General features: G+C 42.0%; 1 protein-coding gene and 1 pseudogene across 1 annotated transcript in view; both read left to right on the plus strand.

The window, feature by feature from the left end:
- Positions 1 to 24,319, plus strand: part of TRA2A (transformer 2 alpha homolog) — a 99,388-nt gene that overhangs the window by 14,598 nt on the left and 60,471 nt on the right. The window lies entirely within an intron of this gene.
- Positions 9,974 to 11,988, plus strand: LOC129478538 (ATP-binding cassette sub-family E member 1-like; annotated as a pseudogene).

A 24,319-nucleotide genomic window follows, 5' to 3' on the forward strand; every position in this document is an offset into this window, starting at 1 on the left:
TCAAGTGATCCTCCTGTCTCAGACTCCCAAAGTGCTGGGATTACAGGCTTAATATATTTTTATAAAAATAAAACTATTCACAATTCTAGCACTGTGTCCATTTAGTTGCCAATGTAAATAATCAGTTATTCATTTTAAGCCCCTTATGTCTAAACCACATATATATATATATTTAGTAATATGAATTGCTCATTATTGCAAATGCACCTTAGCTGCTAGGTTTGTGTGTTGCAAATACAGTGTTAATTTGTGAGTAACGTGAATTGGAACATCGAGAGAAGCAAAGAAATGGATCCCCAGCACTACTGAGAAAAGATGCTTCATTATGTGAGATTCTAATGTATTTGTAGCATCTGAGAGGAAATATTTGTCAAGTTCTGTAATTAATTTATTTTATCCCTTACCTGAGTTTTTTTTGCCACTAAAGTGTTTTCTGTGCTCTGAAGCAGGGCCCATCTCCAAGGTTGGCAACAGTACAACCTAAAGACCTTTGCAACATTCTAATTCAGCCCCCTTTTTTAAGGACATAGAGCAAGATATATGGATGCATTGCCCTGGAGCCTGAATAACGTCAGTCACAACAAAGAATATGCAGGGTCACAGGTCAGGCTGTGCCACCCCTAAATATCAAGTCAGTGGCCAGGGTGCCCATGGGTACTTTTTATGTCATTGTGATACACGAGGAATTCTGAAGTGCAGGTCTAGAGCAGAGGCCCCTCTTGTCCAGGTCTAAGGTACTGCCTTTATGTTGCTTCTTGTTTGCTACGAACAAAAATATGAACATCCTTATTTCTGTCTCCCTGATTGTCAGTGAAGGGTTCCTCTAGGATATATTCTCAGGAGTCAAATTGTTGTAGAGAGTCACAGAGTACACATATTCTTAACATCACTGAGTATTGCTCTGTTGGACAGCTATGCTACCTTACACTGCTGATAATACATAAATATTTTCTTTTTCTCTTTTGTTTGTTTTTTTGTTTGTTTGTTTGTTTTGTCAGAGACAGGGTCTCACTCTGTCACTCAGGCTGGAGTGCAATAGTGTGATCATAGTTCACTGTAACCTCAAACTCCTGGGCTCAAGTGATCCTCCCACCTCAGCCTCCCTAGCAGGTACACACCACCATCTCCAGCTATTATTTTTATTTTTTATAGAGACAGGGTCTCACTACGCTGCCTAGGCTTATATTTTGAATTCAAATATATCATTTTCAAAACCAAAATGGTATTGTTCTCAACCTACTCTTTCACAATTTGAATTTTTCATTTGTCTAGTTTGATACTGATCCATTGGCTAAACACTTCATAAGCAAAATTATCTAACCAGTAACCACTCATTTGTACTAGCATCTGATCTGTATTTCTGCCTCCTTCATCCAAGTAGTACATTTGCTTGCCAGAGCACAGACTTCAGCAAACTAATAGGAACTGTTTCAAGGGAGGTGGAGCAAGATGGCTGAAAAGAACCCTCCAGCAATCGTCCCTGCACAGGAACCTCCAATTGGACAAATCTCCACATAAGAAAGCACCTTCACAAGAATCAAAAAATCAGAGGAGCAATCACAGTACCTGGTTTTAGCATAATAACAAGAAAAGACACATTGAAAAGGGTAGAAGGGACAGTCTCACATTGCCAACACCACTCCTCCCTTAACCCCAAGCAGCTAAAGCAGCTTGTAGGAAGAATCTGTGTGCTGGAGGGGTAGGTGGGGAAGGAAAGGGTGGTAAAGCCTGAATAATTGTTAGTGGCAGCCAGGCCATAGTGACCTCAGTCTTTGTGTGAACCCTGGTGCTGCACTGGTCAGGAAGATACGTTCTTTTTTTTTTTTTTTTTTTTTTTTTTTTTTTTTTTGAGACGGAGTCTTTCTCTGTCCCCCAGGCTGGAGTGCGGTGGCGCGATCTCGGCTCACCGCAACCTCCACCTCCTGGGTTCACGCCATTCTCCTGCCTCAGCCTCCCGAGTAGCTGGGACCACAGGCGCCCGCCAGCACGCCCGGCTAATTTTTTTGTATTTTTTAGTAGAGACGGGGTTTCACCGTGTTAGCCAGGATGGTCTCGATCTCCTGACCTCGTGATCCACCCGCCTCGGCCTCCCAAAGTGCTGGGATTACAGGCTTGAGCCACCGCGCCCGGCCTAGGAAGCTACGTTCTTGGGGTGTAACCTAGCATAACACCAGCTGTGATGGCCACAGAGGGGCCCATATCACCCCTCCCCCAACTTCAGGCAGCTCAGTGCTGAGAGAGACTCCTTCTATTTGGGCATTTGGGTGAAAAAGAGGAAAATGAATGAGTGACTTTCCCTTGGAACTCAGGGATTTCTCCCTGATCATCCCCACATCCATCTGGGCTGGTATCTAGGAGGCTGGAAGAGAGTCGCAGCATAACTGGGCTTAGGGTGCCCTCTGGTGCTGAAATGGCTGCAGTGACCATAGACAAGAACCCAATAGTTCCTTTTGAATCTTTTGAAGGCCCTCTGAAGGACAGGAACAAACTGAGTCAGACTGTGAGAACTGGAATAAATACCCACCTCTCCAATGCCTGGAAATCAATGAATGTCCACAAGCATTAAGAACATTAAGAACAAAGCCTGGCTCAGTGGCTCATGCCTGTAGTCCCAGCACTTTGGGAGGCCAAGGCGGGCAGATCACAAAGTCAGGAGTTCAAGACAATCCGGGCCAACATGGTGAAACCCCATCTCTACTAAAAATACAAAAATTAGCTGGATATGGTAGCGCATGCCTGTAATCCCAGCTACTCAGGAGGCTGAGGCAGGAGAATTGCTTGAACCTAGGAGGCAGAGGTTGCAGTGAGCCAAGATCGTGCCACTGAACTCCAGCCTGGACAACAGAGTGAGACTCCGTCTCAAAAAAAAAAGATTAAGAACAAATATGACCTCACCAAACTGACTAAATAAAACACCAATGACTGACCATGGAGAGATAGAGACATATGACCTCTCAGACAGGGAATTCAAAATAGCTATTTCAAGGAAGCTCAAAGAACTTCAATAAAACACAGAAGCAATTCTAAAATTTATCAAAGTTAAGAGAGATTGAAATAATTTTTAAGCACAGAGATCTTGGAGCTGAAAGATGCAATTGACAAGTTTAAAAATGCATCAAGTGTGTCAGCAGAAGAACTGATCAAGCAAAAGAAAGAGTTTGTGAGCTCAAAGGCTATTTGAAAATACACAGAAGAGAAAAAAGGAAAAAAGAATGAAAAAACACTTAAAAGATATAGAAAATACCTCAAAATAGCAAATCTAAGAGTCATTGACCTAAAAGAGAAAGTAGAGAGATAGGGATAGAAGATTTATTCAAATAAATAATAATAGAGAAGTATGCAAATCTTGAGACAGATATTAATATCCAGGTATAAAAATGTCAAAAATCACCATGGAGATTCACTTAAAATAAGACTCTCCAAAACATAAAATACTCAAACTCTCAAAGGACAAGGGCAAGGAAAGGATCCTAAAAGCAGCAAGAAAAAAAAACAAGTAACACATAAAGGAGATCCAATATGTCTAGTAGCAGACTTTTCAGTGGAACACTTATAGGACAGCAAGGAATGATATGACATATTCAAAGTGAAGGAAAAAAACTTTTGACTGAAAATACTGTTTCCAGCAAAGCTGTCCTTCCCATACGAAGGAGAAATACTTTCCCAGACAAACAAAAGCTGAGAGAATTTATCACCATCAGATCTGTCTTACAAGAAATCCTAAAGGAAGTTCTTCAATCCAAAAAAAAAGGATGCTAACAAGCAACAAGAAAGTATCTGAAGGTATAAAACTCACTGGTAAAAGCAAGTACATGGACAAATTCAGAATACTCTAAAACTGTAATTCTAGTATAGAAACCACTCATGTTTTAAGTATAAAGATTAAAAATATATCAAAAATAATAACTACAGCAATTTATTAAGTGGAAGACACTATAAAAAGATATAAACTGATGCATCACACAGACCAATGGGAAAAAGAAATTATTTTAAAATTTAAAAATTAAGATAAAGGCTGGGCACGGTGGCTCATGCCTGTAATCCCGGCACTTTGGGAGGCTGAGGCAGGTGATCACCTGAGGTTAGGAGTTCCAGACCAGCCTGACCAACATGGTGAAACCCCGTCTCCACTAAAAACACAAAAATTAGGCCAGGCACGGTGGCTCATTCCTGTAATCCCAGCACTTTGGGAGGCCGAGGTGGGCGGATCACTAGGTCAGGAGATTGAGACCATCCTGGCTAACAAGGTGAAACCCCGCCTCTACTAAAAAATACAAAAAATTAGCCAGGCATGGTGGTGAGCACCTATAGTCCCAGCTACTCGGGAGGCTGAGGCAGGAGAATGGCATGAATCTGGGAGGCAGAGCTTGCGTGAGCCGAGATCATGCCACTGCACTCCAGCCTGGGCAACGCAGTGAAGACTCCGTCTCAAAAAAAAAAAACAAAAAAAAAACAAAAAAACCGTCTCTACTGAAAATACAAAAAAATAGCTGGGCATGGTGGTGCGCACCTGTAGTCCCAGCTATTCAGGAGGCTGAGGCAGGACAATCGCTTGAACCCAGGAGGTGGAGGTTGTAGCGACCCGAGATTGCACCACTACACTCCGGCCTAGGTGATAGAGCGAGACTCTGTCTCAAAAAAAAAGAAAAAATCAGCTGGGTGCGGTGGCGGGTGCCTGTAATCCCAACTACTCAGGAGGCTGAGGCAGGAGAATCGCTTGAACGCGAAGTCAGAGGTTGCAGTGAACTGAGATTGCTCCATTGCACTCCAGCCTGGGCGACACAGCAAGACTCTATCTCAGAAAAAAAAAATTTAAGATAAAAAAATATAAATTGAGACCACAAAAAAATGAAAATGTGAGAGGAATGCAGTAAAAGTATAGAATTTTTTAGTTTTGTTTTAGCTATTTATTTCTTTTCTTTACAATGGGGTCATCCGTTTTAAATGACTTCTTATAACTATAGGATTTTTTTGTAACCCCCATGGTAACCACAAAACAAAAACCTATTATAGACACACAAAAAATAAAAGCAAGAAAGTGAACCACACTACCAGAGAAAATAACCACAAAGGAAGACAGTAAGAAAGAAGAGTTAGAAAACAACCAGAAAACAGGTAACAAAACGGCAGTAGGAAGGTCCTTACCTATCAATAATAGCATTGGATGTAAATGTACTTAACTCTCCAATTTAAAAACATAGAATGGCTGAATGGATAAAAATAAAAAGACTAAACTACATACTGCCTACAAGAAACTCACCTCACCAGGCGGGTGCAGTGGCTCACGCCTGTAATCCCAGCACTTTGGTAGGCCGAGGCAGGCAGATCACGAAGTCAGGAGATCGAGACCATCCTGGTTAACATGGTGAAACCCCGTCTCTACTAAAAATACAAAAAATTAGCCGGGCACAGTGGCGGGCGCCTGTAGTCCCAGCTGCTCGGGGGGCTGAGGCAGGAGAATGGCGTGAACCTGGGAGGCGGAGCTTGCAGTGAGCCGAGATTGCGCCACTACACTCCGGGCTGGGCGAAAGAGCAAGACTCCGTCTCAAAAAAAAAAAAAAAAAAAAAAAAATATTTTATGCTCATAGATTAGAATATCATTAAAATGACAATACTTCCCAAAGCAATTTACAGATCAATGTAATCCCTATCAAATTACCAATGACATTCTTCACAAAAATAGAAGGAGCAATCCTAAAGTTTATATGGAACCACAAAGACCCCAAATAACCAAAGGAATCCTGAGCAAAAAGAACAAAGCTAGAGGCATCACGCTACATGACTTCAAAATTTATTACAAAGTATAGTCACCAAAACAGCATGGTACTGGCATAGAAACAAACACATAGACCAATAAAACAGAACAGAGAATCCAGAAATAAATCCACACATTTACAACAACTCATTATTGAGAAAGGCACCAAAAACATACAATTGGGAAAGGACAGTCTTTTCAATAAATGGTATTAGAAAAACTACATAACTCTATGCAAAAGAATGAAACTAGCAGCCATAGAAAACAATGAGTTCATGTCCTTTGTAGGGACATGGATGAAGCTGGAAATCATCATTCTCAGCAAACTATCTCAAGGACAAAAAACCAAACACCGCATGTTCTCACTCATAGGTGGGAATTGAACAATGAGAACACATGGACACAAGAAGGGGAACATCACACACTGGGGACTGTTGTGGGGTGGGGGGAGCGGGGAGGGATAGCATTAGGAGATATACCTAATGCTAAATGACGAGTTAATGGGTGCAGCACACCAACATGGCACATGTATACATATGTAACAAACCTGCACGTTGTGCACATGTACCCTAAAACTTAAAGTATAGTAATAATAAAATTTTAAAAAAAAGAATGAAACTAGACCTATATTTCTCACCATTCATTAAAATAAATTCAAAATGGATTAAATAGTTGATTCTAAGACCTGAAACTATGAAACTACTGGAAGAAAACATTGGGGAATTGCTCCAGTACATTCATCTGGGCAAAGATTTTTTTTCTGTAAGACCTGAGAAGCACAGGTGACCAAAGCAAAACAGAAAACCGGATTATGTCAAGCTAAAAAGCTTCTATAAAACAAAGGAAACAATTAACAATGTGAAGAGACAACTCACAGAGGCCAGGAGCAGTGGCTCACGCCTGTAATCCCTGCACTCTGGGAAGCTGAGGCGGGCAGATCGCTTGATCCTAGGATTTGAAATTAGCCTGGGTAACAAAGCAAAACCTTGTCTCTACAAAAAATTACCCAGGCATGCTGGCACACACCTGTAGTCCCAGCTACCTGGGAGGCTGAGGTGGGAGGATCACCTGAGCCCAGAAGGCTGAGACTACAATGAGCTGTGATCGCACCACTGCCCTCCAGCCTGGGTGACAGAGTGAGACCCTGTCTCAAAAAAAAAAAAAAAAAAACAGAGAGAGAGATCATCCATGGAATAGAGGAGAATATCTGCAAACTATCCATCTGCCAAGGGACTAATAATCAGAATATGTAAGGAACTCAAATAGCTCAATAGCAAAAAGTAATAATCATCTGATTTTTTTTTTCTTTTCAACTCTTTTTTTTATTATTATTAATTTTTTTTGCATACAAAAACAATAAACATTTTCTAAAAATACATACAAACAAAAAGATGCGTTTCAAACATATTAGGAAGGTTGCACATGGGAAGTCGGGGAATAGAAATGGGGGTGGGAGTTAAAATAAATGAGAGAGGGACTTTATATGGATCAGTGATAATAACTCAATCCTCTATTTGACAAAGAAGAGGGAGAAGGAAGAGGAAGAAAAAGAAAGTGGGATAAAGGATCAGAAAGGGAGGAAAATAGAAAAAATTAGAGTATGACTCCAGGGTAGACCTGTTTTGTTGTCATTGAGTTGGTTGGTTGGTTTGTCTGTTGTATTCTTCATGTTTTGCCAAGTTGTCCAGACTAGTCTCGAACTCCTAGCCCGAAGTGATCAACCCGCCTCGCCCCCCAGAGTGCCGGGACCACAGGCGTGAGCCACCACGTCCAGCCCCCACATTGCTTCTGGCCTCCCTGGTAGACCTCCCAGACGGAGCGGCCAGGCAGAGGAGCTCCTCACTTCTACCCAGACACGGGGCGGCCGGGCAGAGGGGCTCCTCACTTCCCAGACGGGGCGGCCAGGCAGAGACGCTCCTCACTTCTTCCCAGACGATAGGTGGCCGGGCAGAGGCGCTCCTCACTTCTTCCCGGACGGGGCGGCCGGGCAGAGGCACTCCTCACTTCTTCCCGGACGGGGCGGCCGGGCAGAGGCGCTCCTCACTTCTTCCCGGACGGGGCGGCCGGGCAGAGGCGCTCCTCACTTCCTCCTGGACGGGGCGGCCGGGCAGAGGCGCTCCTCACCTCCCAGAGGATGGGAGGCCGGGCAGAGGCGCTCCTCACTTCCCAGACGATGGGTGGCCGGGCAGAGGCGCTCCTCACTTCCCAGACGGGGCGGCCGGGCAGAGGCGCTCCTCACTTCCCAGACAGGGTGGCCGGGCAGAGGCGCTCCTCACTTCCCAGACGATGGGTGGCCGGGCAGAGGCGCTCCTCACTTCCCAGACGGGGCGGCCGGGCAGAGGCGCTCCTCACTTCCCAGACAGTGGGTGGCCGGGCAGAGGCGCTCCTCACTTCCCAGACGGTGGGTGGCCGGGCAGAGGCGCTCCTCACTTCCCAGACGGTGGGTGGCCGGGCAGAGGCGCTCCTCACTTCCCAGACGGTGGGTGGCCGGGCAGAGGCGCTCCTCACATCCCAGACGGTGGGTGGCCGGGCAGAGGCGCTCCTCACTTCCCAGACGGTGGGTGGCCGGGCAGAGGCGCTCCTCACTTCCCAGACGGGGCGGCCGGGCAGAGGCGCTCCTCACTTCCCAGACGGGGCGGCCGGGCAGAGGCGCTCCCCACCTTCCAGATGGGGCGGCGGCCGGGCAGGGGCTGCAATCCCAGCACCCTGGTAGGCCAAGGCAGGCGGCCGGGGGGTAGAGGCTGCCGCGAGGCCAGACCACGCCACCGCACTCCAGCCCGGGCAACACCGAGCACTGGGTAAGCGAGACTCCGTCTGTAGTCCCAGTACCTCGGGAGGCTGAGGCAGGCAGAGCACTCGGCGTCAGGAGCTGGCGACCAGCGTGGCCAAGATGGCGAACGCGTGCCTGCAGCCAAAGGAGAAAAGGCAGGCAGCGGTGGCGCGCGCCGGCAGTCCCAGGCAGTCCGCGGCGCGGGCAGCAGCAAGCTGAGTAGATTGTAGCCTGGGCCAGAGAGGGAAAGAAGAAAGAAAGAAAGAAAGAGAGAGAGAGAGAGAAGGAAGGAAGGAAGGAAGGAAGGAAGGAAGGAAGGAAGGAAGGAAGGAAGGAGAAGGAAGGAAGGAAGGAAAGAAAGAAGAAAGAAAGAAAGAAAGAAAGAAAGAAAGAAAGAAAGAAAGAAAGAAAGAAAGAAAGAGAGAGAAAGAAAGAAAGGAAGGGCATAATCATCTGATTTTAAAATGGTCAAAGGATTTGAACAGACATTTTTCAAAGGAAGACATACACATGGCAAACAGGTATATGAAACAAATGCTTAACATCACTAGTCATCAGAGATACGCACATCAAAACCACAGTGCGATATCATTTCACCATAATGAGACCCCATCTCTATAAAAAATAAAAAATTGGCCAAGCACATAGGCTCACGCCTGTAATCCCAGCACTTTGGGAGGCTGAGGCGGGCGGATCATGAAGTCAAGAGATTGAGACAATCCTGGCCAACATGGTGAAACCCCATCTCTACTAAAAATACAAAAATTAGCTGGGCGTGGTGGCATGCACCTGGAGTCCCAGCTATTCGGGAGGCTGAGGCAGGGGAATCACTTGAACCTGGGAGGCGGAGGTTGCAGTGTGCTGAGATCACGCCACTGCACTCCAGCCTGGCGACAGAGTGAGACTCCTTCTCAAAAATAAATACATAAAATAAATAAAGCAAAAAATTAGCTGGGCATGGTTGTGGGTGCCTGTAGTTCCAGCTACTCAGAAGGCTAAAGCAGGAGGATTGTTGAGCCCAGAAGTTTGAGGCTGCAGTGAGCTGTGATTGCACCACTGCACTCCAGCCTGGGTGAGTGCAGAATGAGACCCTGCCTCTATTTTAATTTTTTTAATTAATAAAAAAAAGAATAGGCCAGGCACGGTGATGCCTGTAATCTTAGCACTTTGGGAGGCCGAGGCGGGTGGATCACCTGAGGTCAATAGTTCGAGACCAGCCTGGCCAACATGGTGAAACCCCGTCTCCACTAAAAATACAAAAAATTAGCCAAGTGTCGTGGTGGTGGCCTGTAATCTCAGCTACTGGGGAGGCTGAGGCAGGAGAATCGCTTGAACCCAGGAGGCGGAGGTTGCAGTTAGCCAAGATTGTACCGTTGCACTACAGCCTGGGCAACAAGAGTGAGACTCCATCTCAAAAAAAAAAAAAAAAAAAAAGCCGTTTCGGCCGGTGGCCACGAGAACATGCTGTGTGGCTGCAAAGTAAAGGCAAGAGCTGATTTGGCCTCTGCGCTCCCCTCCTCAAGAGGATCATTTTCTCCAGAAGAGCTGGATATTCTTTCGCACAGTTATAGCAGACAAATTAATGACAATTGCTATTGTCAACCATGACAAATGTAAACCTAAGAAATGTCAACAGGAATGCAAAAAGAGTTGTCCTGTAGTTCAAATGGGAGAATTATGCATAGAAGTTACACTTCAGAGCAAAATAGCATGGATTTCTGAAACTCTTTGTATTGGTTGTGGTATCTGTATTAAGAAATGCCCCTTTGGCGCCTTATCAATTGACAATTTACCAAGCAACTTGGAAAAAGAAACCACACATTGATATTGTGCCAATGTCTTCAAACTTCACAGGTTGCCTGCCTATCCCTCGTCCAGGTAAAGTTTTGGGATTAGTTGGAACTAATGGTATTGGAAAGTCAACAGCTTTAAAAATTTTTAGCAGGAAAACAAAAGCCAAACCTTGAAAAGTACGATGATCCTCCTGACTGGCAAGAGATTTTGACTTATTTCCGTGGATCTGAATTACAGAATTACCTTACCAAGATTCTAGAAGAGGACCTAAAAGCCATCATCAGACCTCAATATGTAGACCAGATTCCTAAGCCTGCAAAGGGGACAGTGGGATCTATTTTGGACTGAAAAGATGAAACAAAGACACAGGCAATTATATGTCAGCAGCTTGAATTAACCCACCTAACAGAACAAAATGTTGAAGATCTTTCAGGAGGAGAGTTGCAGAGATTTGCCTGTGCTGTCATTTGCATACAGAAAGCTGATATTTTCATGTTTGATGAGACTTCTAGTTACCTAGATGTCAAGCAGCGTTTAAAGCCTGCTGTTGCTATACAATCTCTGATAAATCCAGATAGATATATCATTGTAGTGGAATATGATCTAAGTGTATTAGACTATCTCTCTGACTTCATCTGCTGTTTATATGGGGTACCAAGTGCCTATGGAGTTGTCACTGTGCTTTTTAGTGTAAGAAAGGGCATAAACATTTTTTTGGATGGCTATGTTCCAACAGAAAACTTGAGATTCAGAGATGCATCACTTGTTTTTAAAGTGGCTGAGACAGCAAATGAAGAAGTCAAAATGATGTGTATGTATAAATATCCAGGAATGAAGAAAAAATGGGAGAGTTTGAGCTAGCAATTGTAGCTGGAGAGTTTACAGATTCTGAAATCATGGTGATGATGCTGGGGGAAAATGGAATGGGTAAAACGACATTTATCAGAATGCTTCCTGGAAGACTTAAACCTGATGAAGGAGAAATACCAGTTCTAAATGTCAGTTATAAGCTACAGAAAATCAGTCCCAAATCAAGTGGAAGTGTTTGCCAGTTACTACATGAAAAGATAAGAGATGCTTATACACATCCACAATTTGTGACTAATGTAATGAAGCCTCTGCAAATTGAAAACACCATCAACCAAGAGGTGCAGACATCACTGGGTGGTGAACTACAGCGAGTAGCTTCAGCCCTTTGTTTGGGCAAACCTGCTGATGTCTATTTAATTGATGAACCATCTGCATATTTGGATTCTGAGCAAAGATTGGTGGCAGCTCGAGTTGTCAAACGTTTCATACTTCATGCAAAAAAGACAGCCTTTGTTGTGGAACATGACTTCATCATGGCCACCTATCTAGTGGATCATGTCATCATTCTTGATGGTGTTCTATCTACTAAGAACACAGTTGCAAACAGTCCTCAAACCCTTTTGGCTGGCATGAACACATTTTAGTCTCAGCTTGAAACTACATTCAGAAGAGATCCAAACCACTATAGACCACGAATAAATAAATTTAATTCAATTAAGGATGTAGAACAAAAGAAGAGTGGAAACTCCTTTTTCTTGATTAGATTGAATCTGAGAATATTGATAAGCCACTTAGTAAAAGGAATATTTACTAGAATTTTTGTCATATAAAACTCGAATCAGGATTTTATGCCCCACATACTCTGGAGCTTGAAGTATAATTTACTTAATATAACATCAAAGCCAGTTGGGTTCTAAATTGTAGTCGAAACACAGAAAATGCCACTTTTCTGTTACTGATGAGGCCCTTTTGTGCCTAATATTCTAAAGACATTTCAAGCTATACAAATTACCTCCAAGTTTTCATGATGTATGGGAAGATTTTCAGTAGGTGTATTATATTCACATACCAAATGCTGACCAGTGTTGCTCCATTTTTTAAATCTTGAAAAGGGTTTCTGTATTTACCTGGTTTGCCAAGTATGCCAGTGTAACGAAACTGCCCTCATTTTAGAAGCCGATCAAAGATTCCACTGACTGACATTTGATAAATAAACATCAGGATTATGTTTATTATTTGTTTTCAGTCTTTGCACCATATTGGCATGAATATATATATGTATACATATGTATATATGAATATATATGTATATATATATGAATATATATATATGAATATATCAGTATATGGTTTCCAAGGAAGATTATCTACTACAAAACACCACTGTTGGAAAAACAGGTATTTTTTAATTGTTTTTAATCTTTTTTGGTGCTTTTGAACATGTTTAGCAGAAACCAATTCTGTTCCCTTCCTCCCAAAAAGCCCCTAACTTTACTCTGAATTTTTTTAGTTTTTGCATTCTGTAAGGTTCTGTATTCAGTCATTCTCTGGGTAATGTCTTTTTTTACACATATATTTATATAATCACTGATCGAGATTTAGGAAAAAGCATTTCTTTTTTTTTTCTTTTTCTTCTTCTTCTTAGGAAAAAGCATTTCTAAAGAATATTTGCTTCCCTTACAAATACAGACTCGAAATCTTTAAAGATGGTGCCTAAGCATCTATGTATTTTTTAAAGTTCCACAGATTTTTTCCAGTGGGCACCCAAGAATTATAAACCACTTCCCTAACGGCAACATTAATGCAAAAGTCCCCAGATAGCAATACAAAGTATTCCTTGGTACCACATATATTCATTTATGAGTTTGGATATAGAACACATTATCTAAACCTTTTTTTAGTTCCAAAAACCCATCCAAATTTCTTTAGTTCCTGAATTTTGAACAGGATTACCTGTAGCCTGGAGCCACTTTAAATTGTACTTCTGACAAAACTGGGATTAACTTATGAGTGAGGAAGAGGGTTTACTAAATAAATGACTGGGGCAAGCAAAATTGAGGGGGAAATTAGAAAGCATTTCACAAACTTTAAGAGCTACTTGAAATAATAGAAGTTGGCCGGGCGCGGTGGCTCACGCTTGTAATCCCAGCACTTTGGGAGGCCGAGGCGGGCGGATCACGAGGTCAGGAGATCAAGACCACGGTGAAACCCCGTCTCTACTAAAAATACAAAAATTAGCCAGGCGTGGTGGCGGGCGCCTGTAGTCCCAGCTACTCGGAGAGGCTGAGGCAGGAGAATGGCGTGAACCCGGGAGGCGGAGCTTGCAGTGAGCCGAGATTGTGCCACTGCACTCCAGCCTGGGCGACAGAGCGAGACTCCATCTCAAAAAAAAAAAAAAAAAAAAAAAAAGAAATAATAGAAGTCTTGATTAATACGCAAATAATGGCTAGAAAGTATGGTTTAATTGGATCCCATTATGCCTTTTAAAAAAAATTTATGTGAGTAATCCATAAATACATGTTGTAAAAATTCAAATATAGAGAATAGAATAAAAAATGATCTCCCTTTATTACCCTCCCAAAGGTTACCAGTGTTTGAATTTAATAATGTATATTCTTTCATGTTTTTTTCTGTGCACTTACCTAAGTGTGAATATGTAAAGGGTTTGTTTTGTACGCAAATGGGATTATACTAAATAAGTAATGCCTACTTTTAAGGATAGGTTAAATTTGTGAATGATTAAGTTCAAATATATTGAATAAAATAAGCAAAAGCTATAAAAAATAGCAGAATTAAATGAAATAGAGACTTAAAAACAATACAAAGGATCAATGAAACAAAACGTTGGTTTTTTGAAAAGATATACAAAATTGATAAACCTGGCTAGACTAATCAAGAAAAAAAAGGAAGAAGACCTAAATAATTAAAATTGGGGGAAAAAAGGAGACATTACAACTGATTCCACACATATACAAAAGATTATTAGAGACTATAACAAGCCACTATATGCTAAGAAATGGAAGGAGATGGAAAATTTTTGGACACACAACCACCAAGATTGAACTACAAAGAAATAGAAAACCTAAACAGACTAATAATGAGGAATGAGATTGAATCAGTAATTTAAAAAAACTCCTAACAAAGAAAAGTCCAGGACCAGATGGCATTGCTGCTGAATCGTGTCAATCATATACAGAACAATGTACACCAATTCTTCCCAAACTATTCCAAAGAAATTAAGAGAAGGAAGTACTTTTTAACTCATCCTGTCAGATCAGCACAACCCTGATACCAAAACCAGACAAGGACATCACAAAAAAAGACTATGGGCTGAGATCTCTGATAAACATAGAGTCAACAATCCTCAACAAAATATTATCATATTGAATCCAAAAACACATTTAAAAGATATTTAGACAGATAACATGATCACATGGGATTCATCCAGCTGATGCAATAATGGTTCAACATATGCAAATCACTGTAAACATTGTAACACCAGGTGTGGTGGCTCACACCTGTAATCCCAGCACTTTGGGAGGCTGAGTCGGGAGGATTGCTTGAGGCCAGGAGCTTGAGATAAGCCTGGGCAGCATGGTGAGACCCATCTCTACAAAAAATTTAAAAATTAGCTGGATGTAATGATGCATGTCTGTAGTCCCAGCCAGTTAGGAGGCTGAGGTGAGAGGTCGAGGTTGCAGTAAGCTTTCATTGCACCACTGCAGTCCAGCCTGGGTGAGATCTTGACTCAAAAAAAAAAAAAAAAAGTCAACACTACTTATCATCAGGAAAATACAAATCAAAACCACAATGAGATAACATCTTACCCCAGTTATAATGGTTATTATTGAAAAGAAAAAAAAATAACACACCAGGTATGGTGGCTCACGCCTGTAATCCCAGCACTTTGGGAGGCCGAAGTGGGTGGATCACTTGAGGTCAGGAGTTCTAGACCAGCGGGCCAACATGGTGAAACCCCATCTCTACTAAAAATACAAAAATTAGCTGGGTGTGGTGGCAGGCGACTGTAATCTCAGCTACTCAGAGTCTGAGGCAGGAGAATCGCTTGAATCCAGGAGGCAGGGGTTGGAGTGAGCCAAGATAGTACCACTGCACTCCAGCCTGGGGGACAGAGTGAGAATCCATCTCAAAAAGGAAAAAAATAAGTATGGTACAAACATACAGTTAGGTAGTAGGCAGTGTTCAATAGCCTAGTAGGGTGACTATGTTTAACAACAATATATTGTATATTTCAAAATTGCAAGAAAGGAAGATTTCAAATGTTCCCAACACAAAGAAATGATCAATGTTTGAGGTGAAGGATATCTTAAGTACCCTAACTTGATCATTACACATTCTATGCATATATCAAAATATCAGTTACCTCATAAATATGTACAAATATTAATATCAATTAAAGAAAAATAGCCAGATGTGGTGGTGCATGCATCCCATCTACTTGGTAGACTGATGCAGGAGGATAACTTGAGCCCAGGAGTTCAAGGCCAGCCTGGGCAACATAGCAAGACTCCATCTCTAAAAAATAATAATAAAATAAACAAATAAATAAAAATAAAATGAATGAAATCTGAGATGAGAAAGGATACATTACAACTGATGCCACAGAAACATAAAGGATTATTAAAGACTGTTATAAACAACTGCATGCTAACAAATTGGACAACTTAGAAATATATATATATATATATATATTCCTGGACATATACAAACTACCAAGATCAAATCATGAAGAAATAGAAAACTTAAACAGACCAATAACAAGTAACAAGATTAAAGCCATAATAAAAAGTCTGCCAATAAAGAAAAGACCAGGACCAGATGCCTTCACTGCTATATTCTACCAAGCTTGTAAAGAAATAATACCAATTCTATTCAAACTATTCCAGAAAATTAATAAGAAGGTACTGCTTCTTCTGTGAGGCCAGCTTTACCCTGATACCAAAACCTAACGAAGACACAATAACAAAAGAAAACTATATTCTACTACCCCTGAGAAACATAGTCAACAATCCTCAACAAAATACTAACAAACTAAATTAAATTTAAAATAAATATTAAATTTATTAATATTAATATTATTAGTCTCTTCAATAATAATTACTTATCAAATTAATAATTAATATGTAAAAGATCAAGTGAGATTGATCCCAGGGAAGCAAAGATGGTTCAATATATGCAGACCAATAAACATTATATACCACATTGACAGAATCAAAGACAAAAACCATATGATCATTTCAACAGATGCTGAAAAAGCACTGAATAAAATTCAACATCCCTTCATGATAAAGACTCTTAACAAACTGGGTATAGAAGGAACACACCTCAAACAATAAAGGCAATGTATAACAAACCCACAGCTAACATCGTACTGAATGGACAAAAATTGAAAGTCTTTCCTTGAATATCTGGAACAAGACAAGGGTGCCCATTTTTGCCAGTTTTATTCAACTGGAGGTCCTAGCCAGAGCAATTAGACCAGAGAAAGAAATAAGGAACACTCATATTGGAAAGGAAGAAGTCACGCTGTCCTTCCTTGCAGATAACATTATCTTATTTAGAGAAAAAACTAAAGATACCACAAAAAACTTTTAGGACTGATAAATTTCGTAAAGTTTGCAGATAAAAAAAGCAACATATAAAAATCGGTAGCATTTCTATATGCCAGCGGTGAACAATCTGAAAAAGAAATCAAGAGAGCAATCCCATTTTACAATAGCTACAAAAATAAAATAAAATACCTAAGAATCAATTTAACCAAAGAAATCAAAGATCTCTACAATGATAACTGTAAAACATTAATGAAAGAAATTGAAGAGGACACCAGAAAAATGGAAAGATAATTGATGTTCAAGAATTGGAAGAGTTAATATTGTTGAAATGTCCATACCACCCAAAGTAACCTACAGGCTCAGTGCAATCCCTATCAAAATATCAATGACATTTTTACATAAAAAGAAAAAGCTATCTTTTTTTTTTTTTTGAGACAGAATTTTCCTCTGTCACCCAGGTTGCAGTACAGTGGCATGACGTCGGCTCACTGGAACCTCCGCCTCCAAGTTCAAGCGATTCTCCTGCTCAGCCTCCTGAGTAGCTGAGACTATATGCATGCACCACCATGCCTGAATAATTTTTGTATTTTTAGTAGAGACGGGATTTCACCATGTTGGTCAGGCTGGTCTCAAACACCTGATGTCAAGTGATCCTCTGGCCTTGGCCTCCCAAAGTGCTGAGATTACAGCCGTGAGCCACCATGCCAGACCAGATTGTTACAAATTTTAATCTTAAAATTTGTACAGAACCATAGTAGATTCTGAATAGCCAAAGTAATTCCGAACAAAAAGAACAAAGCCAGAGACATTACACCACCTGACTAGTAAAAGGCTATAGTAGCCAAATCAGCATGGTACTGACATAAAAACATACACATAGACCAATGGAACAGAATAGAGAACCCAGAAATAAAGCCACACATTTGCAGCCATCTCATTTTCAACAAAGCTGCCAAAAATTTACACTGGGGAAAGGGCAGTCTCTTCAATAAATGGTGCTCAGAAAACTGATATCCATGTGCCTAAGAATAAAACTAGACCCTTATATCTCACCATACACAAAAATAAACTCAAAATGGCTTCGAGAGCTGATTCTAAGACCTGAAACTACAAAACTACTAGAACACGTTGGGGAAATGCTCCAGAACACTGGTCTGAGCAAGATTTTTTTTGTGTAAGACCTCAAAAGCGCAAGCAACAAAAACAAAAATAGACACATAGGACTACATTAAACTAAAAAGCTTTGGCACAGCAAAGGAAACAATTAACAAAGTGAAGAGACAACCTACAGAATGGGAAAAATATTTGCGAACTGGCTGGGTGCAGTGACTCACATCTGTAATCCCAGCACTTTCAGAGGCCAAGGCAAGAGGACGGCTTGTGGCCAGGTGTTCAAGGCCAGCATGGGCAACAGAGTGAGACCCTGTCTCTACAAAATAATTAACTAATTTAAAAAATTAAAAGAATATTTGTAAACTATCCATCTATCGAGGAATTAATAATCAGAATATACAAGGAGCTCATGCAACTCAATAGCAAAAATAAATAATTCAATTTAAAAATGGGCAAAAGATCTGAATAGACATTTCTCAAAGGAAGATGTACAAGGGTATGGTGGCGCATGCCTGTAGTTCCAGCTACTCATCAGACTCAGGTAGGAGGATCTCTTAAGCCAGAAGTTCAAGTCCAACCTGGGCAATATAGCAAGACCCTGTCTCTAAAAATAAATAAATGACATACAAATAGCCAACAGGTATATAAAAAAAAACTCAACACCACTAATCATATCAGGCAAATACAAATCAAACCACAATGCGATATCTTACCCCAGTAAAATGGCTATTATCAAAAAGATCAAAAATAACAAATGCTCAGCACCATAGGAAAGGTTAAAAAAAAAGAAGAAGCTGGGCACGGTGGCTCACGCCTGTAATCCCAACACTTTGGGAGGCCAAGGCAGGCAGATCACAAGATCAGGAGTTCAAGACCAGCCTGGCCAAGATGGTGAAACCCTGTCTCTACTAAAAATACAAAAATTAGCCAGGCGTGGCGGCGGGTGCCTGTAATCCCAGTTAGTCGGGAGGCTGAGGCAGAGAATTGCTTGAACCCAGGAGGCGGAGGTTGCAGTGAGCCCATATCATGCCATTGCACTCCAGCCTGGGCGACAGAGCAAGATTCTGTCTCAAAAAAAAAAAAAAAAAGAAAAGAAAAGAAAAGAAAAAGAAAGAAAAGGACAGATGCTAACAAGGAGAAGAGGAGCACTTCTACACTGTTGGTGGGTATGTAAAATAGTACAGCCACTGTGGAAAACAGTACAGAGGAGGTGCCTCAAAAAACTAAAAAGGGAACCACCAGATGATCTAGCAATTCCACTGCTGGTTATATACCCAAAACAAAGGAAATCAGCATTCCAAAGAGATATCTGCACTTGCGTGTTTATTGCAGCCAACAAATGGAATCTTAACCTAAGAGAGTCCATCAGTGGATGAACGAACGGATAAAGAAAATGTGGTATTTAAAAAAAGACAGAGAGAGAAATGAAAATGTGATCTTTATAGATGAATATTATTCAGCCATAATAAAGAATAAACTCCTGCCAGTTGCAGCAACATGGATGGAACTAGAGGATGTTATGTTAAGGGAAATAAGCCAGGCACAGAAAGACAAATATTGCATGTTCTCATTCATATGTGAGGGCTAAAAATTTGATCTCATGGAGGTAGAGAATAGAATGGTGGTTACAGAGGCCAGGAAGGGTAGGAGGAAGGGGGGATGAAGAGAGGTTAGGTAATGGGTACGAAAATACAGTTAGATAGAAGGAATAATTTCTAGTGTTCAATAGAACAGTAGGGTGACTATAGTTAATAATAATTTATCATATATTTCAAAATAACTAGAAGATAAGATTTGGAATGTTTTTAACACAGAGAAATGATAAATATGTGAGGTGATAGACATTCCAATTACCCTGATTTGATCATTACGCATTGTATGCATGTGTCAAAATACCATATGTGCTGCATAAATATGTACAACTATTGTGTATCAATAAATAAAAGCTAAATCTCAGGATGTTTCTTCAAAAAAGAAAAATCTGTTTCAGGCAGGCATTGGAGGACACAATGACAAATGAGGCACAATCGTTTACACTCAAGGACCTTGCAGTCTGGAAGATACCCTGAGAAACCTATTCTATAGCCTTATGGAAGTCAAGATTTCCTGTTGGCCGGGTATGGTGGCTCACACCTGTAATCTCAGCACTTTGGGAGGCTGAGGTGGGCGGATCACGAGGTCAGGAGTTCGAGACCCTCCTGGGCAATATGGTGAAACCCTGTCTCCACTAAAAAATACAAAAATTAGCTGGGCATGGTGGTGTGCACCTGTAGTCCCAGCTACTCAGGAGGCTGAGGCAGGAGAATCACTTGAACCTGGGAGGCGGAGGTTGCAGTGAGCCGAGACTGCACCACTGCACTCCAGTCTGGGTAACAGAGTAAGACTCTGTCTCAAAAAAAAAAAAAGAAAAGAAAAAGATTTCCTGTCATTCGCATTCCTTCTTTTACAAATTCATTAATCATGTCAAAAGAAAGAAAGTTAGCCACACACAGTGGCTCACACCTGTAATCCTAGCACTTTGAAAAACCAAGGACAACTCCTGTGCAACATGTGGAAATCCCGTCTCTACCAAAAAAAAAAAAAAAAATTGCAAAACTAGCCAAGCATGGTGGCATGCACCTGTAGTCCCAGCTACTCAAGAGGCTGAGGTGGGAGGATGGCTTGAGCCCAGGAGGTGGAGGTTGTGGTGAGCGGTAATAGTGCCACTGCACTCCAGCCTGGGTGACAGAGCCACACCTTGTCTCAAAAAAATAAGTAAAAATAAAGTGAATCTGAAAATACACGTCTTTAGCAAACTCTCACTTCTAAGAATGTGTTTCCTTTATATGACCACATAAATGATACTTTGAAGAATTCTTTCTTCAATCTTGCCCAGAATCAAAACCAATTTCATCAGCATATAATTTGAGAGCTCCACCTTCTCCTATTAGAAATTGCCACTGTATTTGTTAATATCCAATCTTGATTTCATTCTCCTTGATTTTCAAATAACAGAATATCTGTTCATCTACTCATTCAGGGCTCTCTAAGCTGAGATGTAATTCACGTAGGCCAGATAATTGAAAATTATTTAGATCACTGTACAATTTATATATTCTCACACTTCTCACCCATATTGGGCTCCAGTTCCTTCTGACCAACTTTTGTTTTACCTTCATCAGTATCCAGACCATTTTCTTTGACACAGAAGACAGACTCAAAAGGTTCTGCTTCCTCTGTCACTTGTTCACACTACACAGCCCAAGCATCAGACCTAGGTCTTCTTTTATCTTCTGGAGCTAAATGTGATCTTTTTTTCTTTTGAGATAGAGTCTCACTCTGTCGCCCAGGCTGGAGTGCAGTGGTGTGATCTTGGCTCACTGCAATTGCTGCCTCCTGGGTTCCAGCGATTCTGCCTCAGCCTCCCAAGTAGCTGGCACTACAGGCACATGACACCACCCCCAGTTACTTTTTGTATTTTTGGTAGAGACGGAGTTTCACCATGTTGGCCAGGCTGGTCTCAAACTCCTGACCTAAGGTGATCCACCCACCTTGGCCTCCCAAAATGGTGGGATTACAGGCATGGGTCACCGTGCCTGGCCTAAAAAACTGTTTTATTTGTCATTAGTGGCTTTGCAATTCTTCCCTCATTTGAGCTTTAGTATTCTTCATGCCATTTTCACAGATTTGTGGAACTCTCTCTATTCATCTTTGGTCACATTTCCTTATTTCCATCATGCATATATTTTCTATTAATATCCGAACTAATTAGAAAATGCCGCATACTATCACAATGGCTTTTTCAGACATCTCCTTTTTCTCTTCTTCACTGAGGTCATTTTAAACTATGTGATCAGAATTGACTATTTCAGGGCAACCCAATCCTCTTGATCATGACACGTCTAGCACAGTGCAGAGCAAATAATAGGAACTTACTAAATATTTAATGAATTACAATAAATGAAAGAAAATCTCATTCCAATGAATATTTTTTTCTTGAGACCAAGTCTCACTCTGTCACGCAGGCTGGAGTGCAATGGTGCGATCTTGGCTCACTGCAATCACTGCCTCCCGGGTTCAAGCAATTCTGCCTCAGCCTCCTGAGCAGCTGGGACTACAGGTGCCCACCACCACACTCGGCTAATTATTGTGTTTTTAGTAGAGATGGGGTTTCACCATGTTGCCCAGGGTGGTCTCGAACTCCTAACCTCAGGTGATCCACCCACCTTGGTCTCCCAAAGTGCTGGGATTACAGGCGTGAACTGCTGTACTAGGCCATCATTCCAAAGAATTATGCCTCTCCTTTCTTTAAACTTATTTTTTCTTTTTTTGAGACAGGGTCTCACTCTGTCATCCAGGCTGCAGTGCAGTGGCATGATCATAGCTCACTGAAGCCTTGAACTCCTGGACTCAAGTGATCCTCCCACCTCAGTCTCCTGAGTAGATGGGACTAAAGGTGTGTGCCACCAAGCCCAGATAATTGTTTAAAACTTTTTTAAGAGTCAAGGGTCTTGCTATGTTGTCCAGGCTGGCCTGGGACACCTGGCCCAAAGTGACCCTCTCATCTCAGCCTCCCAAATAGCTGGGATTACAGGCGCAAGTCACCCACACCCAGCTCTCTGAATTTTTAAAAATCTGAATGTTTTTGTAATCTTCAAGACATAGCTGTCTATTCCTATTATAAAAAATTATATACAAAAATGAGCCAGGCATGGTGGCATGCGCCTATAGTCCTAGCTACTTGGGAGGCTGCGGCAGGAGAATCGCTTGAACTCAGGAGGCAGAGGTTGCAGTAAGCCGGGATCGTGCCACTGGCCTGGGTGACAGACCAAGACTCTGTCTCAAAAAAAAAAAAAAATTATGATGGCTGTAGAATAATTTTCTCCCTATGTTCCTGTCACTTTTACTTCAGTGAATTTCAGTTTTTGGTTTTGGGTCTTTTTTTGTTTGGTTTTTTATTGTTGTTGTGTTTTTTTTTTTTTTTCAGACGGAGTCTTGCCCTGTCGCCCAGGCTGGAGTGCATTGGTAGGATCTCAGCTCACTGCAACCTCCACCTCCCGGGTTCAAGCAATTCTCCTGCCTCAGCCTCCCAAGTAGCTGGGACTACAGGCACACACCACCACACCTGGCTAATTTTTGTATTTTTGGTAGAGATAGGGTTTTACCCTGTTGGTCAGGCTGGTCTCGAACTCCTGACCTCAGGTGATCCACCCGCCTCAGCCTCCCAAAGTGCTGGATTATAGGTGTGAGCCACCACGCCCAGCCATGAATTTCAGTTTTAAAGTACATTCATCTTTCACGTTTGTCACCAGTGAAGAAGTCATTCAGTGCTGTGGGAGCCCCTCAGAAAAACCCTTTGGAGGCCACGCGTCGTGGCTCACGCCTGTAACCCCAGCACTTTGGGAGGCCAAGGCGGGTGGATCACGAGGTCAGGAGTTCAAGACAAGCCTGGCCAACATGGTGAAACCCCGTCTCTACTAAAGATACAAAAAATTAGCCGGGCGTGGTGGTGGATGCCTGTAATCCCAGCTACTTGGGAGGCTGAGGCAGGAGAATCACTTGAACCCGAGAGGCAGAGGTTGCAGTGAGCTGAGATCCCACCAATACATTCCAGCCAGGGCAACAGGGTGAAACTCCATCTCAAAAAAAAAAAAAAATTATGATGGCTGTAGAATCATTTTCTCCCTATGTTCCTGTCCCTTTTACTTCAGTGAATTTCAGTTTTAAAGAATATGCATCTTTCTGTGTTTGTCACTAGTGAAGATGTTAATTCAGTGCTGTGGGAGCCCCTCAGAAAAACCCTTTGGAGGCTAGGCACCCTGGTTCATGCCCGTAATCCCAGAAATTCGGGATGCCAAGCAAGAGGATCACTTGAGCCCAGGAGTACAAGACCAGCCCTGGCAATATAACGAGACCTAGTCTCTATAAAAGACTTAACAATTGGCTGGGCATGTTGGCTCATGCCTGTAATCCTGGCACTTTAGGAGGCCAAGGCGGGCAGATCACCTGAGGTCAGGAGTTCAAGACCAGCCTGTCTCTACTAAAAATACAAAATTAGCCAGGCGTGGTGGTGGGTGCCTGTAATCCCAGCTACTCGGGAGGCTGAAGTAGGAGGATCACTTGAACCCGGGAGGCAGAGGTTGCAGTGAGCCGAGATCATTCCATTGCACTTAGCCTGGGTGACAGAGCAAAACTCCATCTTAAAAAAAAAGAAAAGACTTAAAAATGATCCAAGTGTGGCAGGGTGTGGCAGGAGGATTGCTTGAGGCCAGAAGTTTGAAACCAACCTGGGCAACAAAGTAAGACACCATCTCTATTAAAAAAGAGAAATTTTGGCTGGGTGCAGTGGCTCACGTCTGTAATCCCAACACTTTGGGAGGCTGTGAAGGGTGGATTACTAGAGGCCAGGAGTTCAAGACCAGCCTGACCAACATGGTGAAACCCCGTCTCTACTAAAATACAAAAATTAGCCGGGCATGGTGGCGGGCACCTGTAAATCCCAGCTACTTCGGAGGCTGAGGCAGG

Source organism: Symphalangus syndactylus, chromosome 3 (genome assembly GCF_028878055.3).
Source record: "Symphalangus syndactylus isolate Jambi chromosome 3, NHGRI_mSymSyn1-v2.1_pri, whole genome shotgun sequence".
NCBI lineage: Eukaryota > Metazoa > Chordata > Mammalia > Primates > Hylobatidae > Symphalangus > Symphalangus syndactylus.